Below are 10,826 nucleotides of genomic sequence, written 5' to 3'. Positions count from 1 at the left end.
TTGGGTGATAAAATGTATATATTCCTTGGATGAAATAATGCCAACAAGGATTGGTGAAAGTGCCATGCATGCTTGTTTACATATACGAGAGAGAGTCTACAATGTGTCCTTGTCTTTATTTGTCTACCTACACATGGTTTTGCTGTTTAAATTCATAATTTGGGCATTGTTTTCATTGGTCCCTTCATTAGATCTTTATATCTATCTATCTATCTTTGTAAGTATCGAAAAATCCTATAAGAACTATCACTTTTCTTTCTTTTTCTTTGAAAGAAAAAAAATTGATTTGAAATATTTATGAGTTATTCAGATGAACCTATTTAAAGCCCCCCCTTTTTTTTGTTGATTGGTATCTCTGAAAATATGGTTCCTTTTTCAATATGAAATATGTTTGAGAGATTACAAATAAAGTATGTAGGTTTAATGATTTTTTAGTCCCTTTATTCTTTAGGTTTTTTGGAATTTTGTCCTTTTGCTTTGTAATCTAGGAATTTTGTCCTTTTACAGGTGCAATTAAGGATGATAATGAAGCGGGGGAAGAGCAGATGTTGCTAAATACATTATTGCTCTATAGTTGGCACACTCTGCTCCACAATCCATCTTGCCCCATTGTAGTTGTATAATCTTGAAAATTATTATCACCTTCAAAACTGTTAGATGCATCCATTTTTGCCCCACCTTACTCTATAATATTTAAACATAAAATATATGGATTTTTTTCTATAATATGTTGTTACATTTTTACTATTTTAATAATTAAATAGATACAAGGATAAAATGTTAATCCCACAAAATAAAGAAAGATTGAGGGAGACTATCAATTATCATAACCACTCCATACCAACTGTTAAAAACAAAAAGCCAACCTACTTTGTCCTCCATCCATTTTTCAAAAAGAAATCCACTCCATCTTGAGTGGAGCAGTCCGGTATCCATCAAACCGTTTATTAATAAACTTCGGGTAAATTTGAATATATAGTATTTAATATTCAAATACTTGATTTTAAAATTAAAACACATTCAAATTTTAACAGAAATCAATTAATTTTGTTTTTAAATCCGATAATTAAAAAAATAAATTATTAAAATTAAAATCCAATATACATATACATGTCTTCTATTTTATGATTAAAGTCAATTCAAAAGTAGGAAGAAAAAGTCTATCGCCAGCTTGCCACTACTTCTAAACGATTGTTGGTTATTTAAAAATATTTTAACAAAAAGTATATATACTGTATTTTCCCTTTGGAAATGCAGTAATTTCCCTGTAAAAAAGAACTCAAAAGTCAAACCTCAACTGACACAAACGTTGACAATACAGTAGATAGGATTAGAAGAGTCGCCCACAACTGTACAAAATTTAAAGCCCATCTCGTTTCCAATTAATTCACACGCTGTATGATTGTGTGAACCCTGAAGGCGAAGTATATGTACGTGTGAGGTGTAAATGTGCGAAGCCTTGTAGGCAAAGTATAGATGTGTGAGGTGTTTCTGAAAGGGCTATTTTCCCATGCTTGAAAAAGCTCGATTTTTATAAATTTTTTATACAAATGTGTTTGTAATAACTTAGGATGGATCGAAAACCATAAAATAGCTAGAGAATTTTGTTTAAGATAACATTTCGATGTTTGATGCCATAAAATGACTAAATCTTTGGGAATGCAAGGTATGCCTAAAAAGACTAGCTTGTTGCTTCCAAAGGCTAAAGGTATGCTTGGGGAGGTTTTGCACTTGAAATGACTTTGTTTTTAGAAAAACCAGATGTATGAAGAGGCGAGCTGTAGTTGAGACTGTATAAACTCAAAATTTAGTGAATTGTACTTAAAAAGGTATAAGTTCAAAATTTTACAAGTTATTATTGCAGTTGTGATTGTATTAGGATTAGGGATCAAAATATATATATTAAAATGAGGGCTATAAGTAAAAGTTGATTTGAATATATTCGCCTTAAACCGAATATTTGATAATTAAGAGACAGTACAAACGATATTATTCCATTAAAAGAAAACCCAAACCTCATTGATTGTATCTCTTAAAAAATAATAGGGTTTTTCTTTTTCTTTTTTTTGATGTTACACCCATTTCCATATAACTTTCCATTTCTGTTTCTGATGAGTGATCTCCTTAATTTGCAGTAAACACTGACTGGTGCAGCCGTGCTCCTGATTCAAGGAAAAATAATTTTCCTGGAAAATTTATGTCCAATGTACTTTTCACCCTCATTGTTGCCATTGTCGGTGATTGTATCTTCGGTTATAATGATTTGGGCATTTTGGGGGTAAAATGATTTTCTAATATTAAGTTGTTGGCTTAATTTGCAGGTAAAGTTACATGCATGAATCCTTGACGGTGGAATGGCGATGTTTTTTTGCGTCGTCGCTGTGACCGATTTATTTGAAATTTCAGAGAATTTAAATAAGTTTAGATTTAACTCGATTATAAATAAATATAAATAAATATTTAATATTCCCTAATGTTTGTGTTAAATTATCATAATAGTTTTTTTTCAGTTTTTTTTTGAATATTTGATATCTATTATTTTAAATAGTTTATTAAAAAAAATATTTTAAAACATTTTAATCAATAATGAATTTTTTGGGACTAAGAGAGTATTTCATTTTTATAAGGTTTCTCCGCCACAAGGTTTAAATTCTGGACCTAATGCTAATAGACGAGAAAACCATATAAAATCTTGTCATTCAATCAATAACTTATTGGTGGGAGTATTTTATTCTATACATAATAATTATAAATGTTATACCTTCCATCTAATAAGAACACATACTAAGTCAGAATAACATTCAAACAATAAATCAGCTAATAACAAAATCGAGATGTCATCCACAAACTCTCTTTTTCGAAGACAACCATTTAGACAGGTTCAAACCATCCATCACTTGGATTTCCAAATATCATTGAGAACATAAAATTGCTGGTCACCAAAAATCACTCAATGGTCATGTACCATAAAGTCAAAATAATGACAAAATCTATCTCATCACATACATCTTAGTCTTATCGAAGATATCCGCCTCACGTATTCCGTAATGATGATTATATGATAAGTCTAACACGCTGATGACATCATCTAACAAATGACCCTTTAAACTTAAATTTTAACTTTTTAAATACAGGAACTAAATGTTAAATTACGTTAAGGACTAACAACATATTTTAACTTTTATATTAAGGTGATATTGATAGTGATATCTAAACCTAAATCTTTTATTATATTACAATAATTATAAATAGTGTAAGTTTGATTGTTAACACCATTAAATGTTTTTTTGTTACATGACGCAAAATGAATATTTTTAATTTCAAAATGCTATATCGTAATTTAACAAAATTTTTTTTAAAAATATGTTAAGAATTAGACCTAAAATTTAAAATCTAAAAATTAAATAGACTAAATTGCTATAGTAAAAGCAAAGAAACTTAATTCTTAAATTAGAAAAAATATATATATATATACATATCTTTTAAATATAGTTTGGACATTTAATGAGCAAATTGGGGATTGTAGTGTGGGTTGGTTTTGTGTTCATAGTGCATTCTAAAACCCATTTATATTTGGGTTTCTACCTTTGAGGATTCCATGGATTTATGGTTCTAAATATGGGCTCAGCTTTTTGTGTAGGGATAGCATAAGGTTTCACATGTGCAATTTCTTTAAAATTTGAATCTGCAAATTTTCTTTAGATTTTTAATTTTTTATTATTCGTATTAATGCCAATTATTATTCAAATCCAAATTAATAACATTTGCTTGATATCCAAATCCGTTAAAAATTCGTATATGACAAGTTTGAAAAATAAATAAAAACTAAAGGAGATAATAGATATTTGAATTTGAATCTTGCAAAAGTAAAAATTAAAATTGTGGGGTGTGTCTTGTATTTTCAGCCGAACAGGTGATAATATCACGACGAGAAGTTTTCCGAAGTTGCGACGACGGACGACATCGTGACGATGTGAATGGAGACGTTGCGATGTGGCAATGTGTTTCCCACATAAATTGGGTTTATTCTCCCAGTTAAACTCTGCTATCATTTCTCGTTAAACTCTGATTATTTCAAGGATATTTTATTATGATTAGACCTCTAATCTTAACTTATTTTAAGGGACCTTATATCCCTGTTTTGAGAGACTACATGACTTTTCTTTTGGGGGTGACAAGATGTAGTCGCAAATGAGTTTTGGTGAGAGTTTTTGTGGCAACTATGAAGAAAATTTTGTTTTCAAGTCAGGGCTTTGTTTTCGGGCTTTGGGTATTGTACTCTCATTTGTTTGCTTATTTAGTGAAAAGCTGAAGCCTCCTTTACTCATGGTTTTTTTCATTTTATCTTCTCTACCTTTTCTATTTTGTTGTTTATATAGGTCAATCCCCAACAAAAACTCACATATGACAACAACACAAATTAAGTATCGGAATAATTTAAACTAAGATTGACTACAACCAAATTAAAAACATACACATGATAGAACTTGAAGATTGACACATAATTATACATAACAAATCTCGAACCTAAATACTTATGACCCAGACGTTACATATACATCAACTGTACCAAAACTTCAAATATTCACATGTGTAACAAGAAAATTTAAATTATTCAAACCCCATATTCAAATTTAAAAAAAAAACAAACATTAACAAAGATCTAAATCCACACAATTCGTTAATCTATGTGAACACCTATATACCTAAACTGGTCAACTTTCTTATCATATCAAGCTAATTAAGCCATAATTGACAAAATCAAAACTTAAAATCAATTGTAGCCAATAGATTTAATTCAATGAACTTTTGCCTCACTAAAAACAAACATAATCAAATTTGCCGGTCGTTGCACGTAAAATTGTAATGACTTAAATTCCCTCTATCATCGCAGCAAAAATTTGAAGTAATTTTCCACTCCTTGGCTATTTAATCTAACTTATTATCCTCTAATTTTGAATGAAACTAATCATGTTTGAATTATATGTCAAATCTTTGACATGTTCTTCATTGTACTCGTCAAGGAAATTGAAAACCTTTGTTTCTAAAATTACATTTTGCCTCTTGTCAACCCATGGGTCTTGCCTTTCACATATGATCATATGATAGGGTTATTAATAAATGGTTATTCGTTGACATTATAAATTTAATTTTGGTTTAATTATGCTTTTACTCATCCTATTTTTTGCATGTTTGAAAGTTAATTTATCTCTCTATTCTTTTAATTTAATAATTAAAGTCTAATTATAACACCATCAAATGAATTCAATTAAATTAGATCATGTGGATTTTTAAAATAAAAAATTTACTCACACAACCAATATTTCAGGAGTGAAGTGTATAAGCAAATAAAAATGTTAAAGCTGGGGTTGTAAGGTTTTTAATTTCGTATCCGGGTTGTAAGGAACACTATTTCAGAGATAAAGAGTGAAACTTTATATATGAGAAAATTCACTTATATCGGTGCAAAACTTATTTGATTTTATATCCTTCGTAATTTTTATACAATTAATATTGTAACAATCCAACCATTGAATTTATCAATATATTTGTACTTGTCGTGCATATAAATTTTTGAATTGATATGATATTTCTATCATATTGATATAAAATATTGTCTATATTAATATATTTTTAACAGTTGAATTTTTTAGATAAAATAAATAGTTAAAAATTTTAATTTATACCAAACTTGATATGCATGATCTATATGAATAAAACATGAAATATAATAGTTAAATTATTGAAATATTAATTATGTAAAAATAACATAATGATGTAAAATCACTTAAATTTTAAGTTAATATAAAACTACATAGCCTATTTTAATGGTGTTATTAATATACTTTAATTATTAAATAAAAGTACATAAATTTTTTTTTGGAAATAAAATGCAAATAGCTTTAATTTGTGAAGAATAAAACATAATTGATTCATCTTAACATGCTTATAGGTTTGTGAATGAGACATCTGTTCTTTGACAAATTAATATTTGAAAAATTATTTGATACATTTAGTGGAGTCTTTTACGTTCTACAAACAGGTTGAGAGCTTGATAAGTATATTTTAAGGTGTGGGGAAAAATAAAAATTAATTATATAAATAAATATGACACTTGTCACATCCTCAATCCGCTTGTATAGTCTAAAATTTTACTAAAATTATAGAACTAAATATGTCAACTAAATTAAAAAGTACTCATTTGGTAGCGATATAATAAAAAGTTGAATTTGTAATAAACTTGAGTTTAATCAAATTCTAACTATGTTAACAATTGGACTAGCTAAAGTTAATTAACTCAAGTTTATTACAACATTATTATTATTATTATTATTTTGTTACATGACTATCAAGTGAGTACTTTTGGTATTTAGTTGACATATTTTAACCAAAATTGTTCGGATTTTTCTCGGTGAACGATAAGGATTTTTAGCAGCCTATTCTTAAAAATATTCTTGCAAGAATCAAGTCGATTGAACAATACTTTCAATATACTTGATGTCCCATGTTTGATAATGAGATCTCTCAAGTTATATTCTTTATTAAAGACTCGAATGCTACTTTTGGGGACCTTGATTGTATTTCTACAAGCCTTGTGTACTTTCTATATAGTGATCTAGGTTACGAAGACAAGTGAATACTTTATTTGTTCAATTAGCAATGTTATTTGAATGCAAAGTTGTAAGTAAATTGATTTGTTTTCATCAATTTATATCTAATCTTTCATGGAGAAAGTATTTGCTGGTAAGTAGTGTAGTTCAGATTGCAACTTAGTTAAAATAGTTAATCTTTATATTTTAATTTCTACCATAATTTAGTCTCTATAGTTTTATAATATTATTAATTAGTTAAAATAGTTAATATCATTAACTTTTCAATTAAAATATTACGTGGTTATATATGATTTGGAAATAGGTTTTTAAATTTATAAAGTAGATAGATTGAATTCTTGAAGATAAAAGCATGAGCACTAAATTTCAAATGTACAAAATGTAGAGACTTAGAGTCATAGTTGTTTGGACTGGATTGAACTAATTGGCCGGAGTATCAGTCTGAATAGATGCGTCAAACCGATTGATCCATGAACCGGTACAGGTTAGTTGGACCAGGCTAAAAAATTTATCAAATTGGTTTTTATTTTTTAAAAAACATTTTTATGATTTTTTAATAATTTATTTAATCGAATTGTATGAACTTGTGACTTAGGGCTAGTTTAGCAGATTTAAATTTTTGGTGTTGCTATCGAAAATTGCTTTTAATAAATAAAATGCTCTTTTTAGATATGGTACAATAAACTAAAAAAAGCATTTAAATACTATTTAAATTTATTATATTATTTTAGTAAAATATAAAAATAATTTATTGTAACTCGTTATTAATATTTTGATATATGAAATACAAATTTTGAATATTTTAAATAATTAATATTAATTATTTGTAAATTTTAATTTGAAATAAATAAATTATCTTTTAAAGATTAAAATATAACCACTATAAATTTAAATATATAATTTAAATATCTGAAATAAATTTCAACAAAAAATAATTTTATATCCGATATATTAAATTATAAATAAGGATTAACTATATCATTTGACTTAAAAAGCACTCTTCTCAAATGCAAAACACACAAAAGCTAGAAAAAAAGTGCATTTATGTTTAGGTTCACAAGCGCTTTTAACTTCAAAAACTGTTTGTTTAGCGTTACTTATAACTTCAAAAAGGCACTTTTAAAGTCAAAATTTTCAAAAATTTAAAAGAACAAACATAATTTCTCAAAATTTTAGGAGGTCGGCCCTAATTAGAATTACAATTAAAGATTTAATTAAAACATTTTAAAATTTAGTTTGACTACATCTAATTCAATTAACACTTCAATTAAATGTATATATTTTCAATAGTTTAGCATTCTTATTTAAAATGCCAAATTGTTTAACCTGTCAGAGCTATTGAACTAATGAATCAATCTCCTTACCAATTTGACCTCCAATTTTGTTATGGTGTGATTAAACTAACCAATGTCTTTTTATTATATTAAAGTTCACAAATTGCATGCTAAGATAAGAATAAAAATTAGAATTAAGAAATTGAACCCTTAATTGACAAAGAAGTTCATCATCATCATGTGACACATAATTTAAACAACAAAGCTCATGTTGATCTTGGGGCCAATACAAAAGAAAAGACTAACATCAGAACAGGGAAAATTAGTTTAATTCGACACTTTTTAGGCCTCGATTTCAGGATTTGGAACTTCAAAGTGGGGGGGACCTTCAAAAGCATTAAACTTGTAAATATCTCGAGCCATGAGCTCACTTCCCTTTCTCACATACAACAAATAAATTTGATGTTGATGAGTTTGGTCTGCATTTATTTTACATAAAATTCTACCTCAACATTTCTACTTTGGTGGCAATTAAACTAATCATAATATGCTTATTTCAATACTGGTATAATAATTTTCTTAAAAAATTTCATTTTAATTCTTCATTTAATTTTTTTGTTTCCTTTTGTCAGTAGCAAAGTTAACAAAGGTCAACTTTTCCATTTATTTTGGGGTGATTTGACAAAAAAATACAAGTTTAAAGGCTAAAAGAGACAAATGATTGAGTAGAGAGTTAAAGTGACTTTTTCTGTAAAGTTGGAAGATCAAAAAAATCATTATGCCTTAAACATAAACTTGTTTTCGTTTTTGTATGAGAGTGAGAGTGAGAGTGAGAGTTTATTTTGTTCAAGTGAGGAACTTTTTTAAGTACAAATTCAAGGTAAGTAAACGACTTTATTGATCAATTTACAATTAAGTTTTTAGGAAGAAAGATTTAATGGGGTGGGTCTTCAATTTGACTTATATCACGTATTATGTTTGTTGATTTATAATAAATTATTGTTAAAGTCCTACTAATATAAGAAATTTTCGAATTGCGTAATCAAACTTCTTTATTCATCTCTCTTATAACAATTAATTTATCCAATTGTATATCAACAACAATTTAAAAAGTAAATTCAATAAATTCACAAATCACCCAACAATTTATATGATTAAAAGTAGGAAGAATTCACAAATAATTCACCAACTTATATGCTTAGAAATAATAAAATTAATAATTCAATAATTTAAATAATTTATATGCAAAAGGATAAAATTCATCAAAATCTTTTTGTTTTTACCATGTTTATAGGAATGGTGAAAGAATAAGACTTTATTACAGAATCAAAAGTAGAGTCAAGGGATTGACAGAATTTCAACCTCCGTAAATTGAAAAGTTTTAATTATTTATAATTTATAAAATTTTTAATTAATAATAAAACTACGTTTTAACTTCTGAAAATAATAAAATTTAATTTAATTTTTAAAATTATAAATATATAAATTAATAAAATGATAAAAATATATAACTTAATTTTAACGCTTTAAAAAAAAAATAGCTTCAACGCTACTTATAATAGTGGAACTGGATGCTAGCCAAAGAAGAGACGTGCAGGAGGGTTGGTAACGGCATGTAAGCGACCGCGTGCCACCGTCCATAGTCCGTAGGTGGTCAGTCACATAGACCTTTTTGTATTTAAACTCAAGTGCCCTTTGGACGCTGCCATCGTCGACATCCGGCCGACCCTTGCTTCAAGACAAAAATCTTACGGATAATGTGGCAAACCACCCCAGCCTCATATTTTTTATTAAATCCATTTATATTTTGTGTCTGAATTCATCCTTTTTTATATATTTTCTTTGAAGTCTTTATCATATAGAGATTGAATTAAATTGGTCCATTTATTATTGTATGGATCAATTTAATATCTATATTATTAAAAAAATTTAAATAAGTCTAAATTGTGACAAAGTTGGCATATAAAAAAAATATTTATGAAATCATAAAAATTTTCAAAATATTCATATAGTAAATGTTAACTCTATTCTAAATTGACCTTATAATAAAGAGGCCTCTTAGGTACATTCACCAATATCCAACCAACACAATGTATAATATATAAAGAATAAAAAAATAAAAGATAAAATCCACACAAGACATACGCACAAAATAGGAAGGAAGCTTGAACTCAACCAATTAAAGTTTGAAATCTTAACTTTTACCAATCGTGTCAAGACTTCATTGGTAATATCAAAACTGTTATTATGAAAATGCAATGTGTATTTTAGAGAAAATATATTTATGTCAAGGTTGTTAATTAAAGTTAATGCTCACACACTTATGATAAGAATTACCCAACTTATCACTTACCTTTTCAAGGATTCAAACTCTAATAAAACTTAAAAATGAATACTCTTAACTTTCGAACTAATCAAAAATCAACACAAGTATATAAAAGAAATAGGTGAAAACCCATCATAAAAAATCATTAAAGTAAAAATGATGTGACACCATTTTTAAAGGCATAGCCCATGCCATACATATAAGAATATTTATGTCCTTTTATTATCCAACATAAACCAAAATGGATTTAAACACTTCTATTAAAACAAAAGCAACCAAACCAATCCCATTAGTGGTGGAATAAAGTTAGAGAATTAATTAAGGTTGAACAACAAATAAGTCAAGCTCCATGTGTGTTGCAATTTGGGTCCACTTATAACCGTCCAAAACTTTTTATTTTTGTTCCCTCGAACCTTAGAAACATAAAAACAATACAGCATTAATGTGTTTTTGTTTTTGGTGAATTATAATAGGAGGGTAAAGCGCTGACAATAATATGACTAGCACGACTTAAATTCAGGCTACACTTAAGATAATAAACACCCTGACCAGCAGGCCAACACACAGATTCAAATTATAATGTGTTTTTAATTAATGGTTAAAAGAATAAAAATA

This window comes from Gossypium raimondii, chromosome 2 (genome assembly GCF_025698545.1).
Source record: "Gossypium raimondii isolate GPD5lz chromosome 2, ASM2569854v1, whole genome shotgun sequence".
Lineage (NCBI taxonomy): Eukaryota > Viridiplantae > Streptophyta > Magnoliopsida > Malvales > Malvaceae > Gossypium > Gossypium raimondii.
The sequence above is the reverse complement of the archived record's forward strand: the minus strand, read 5'-3'. Positions refer to the sequence as shown.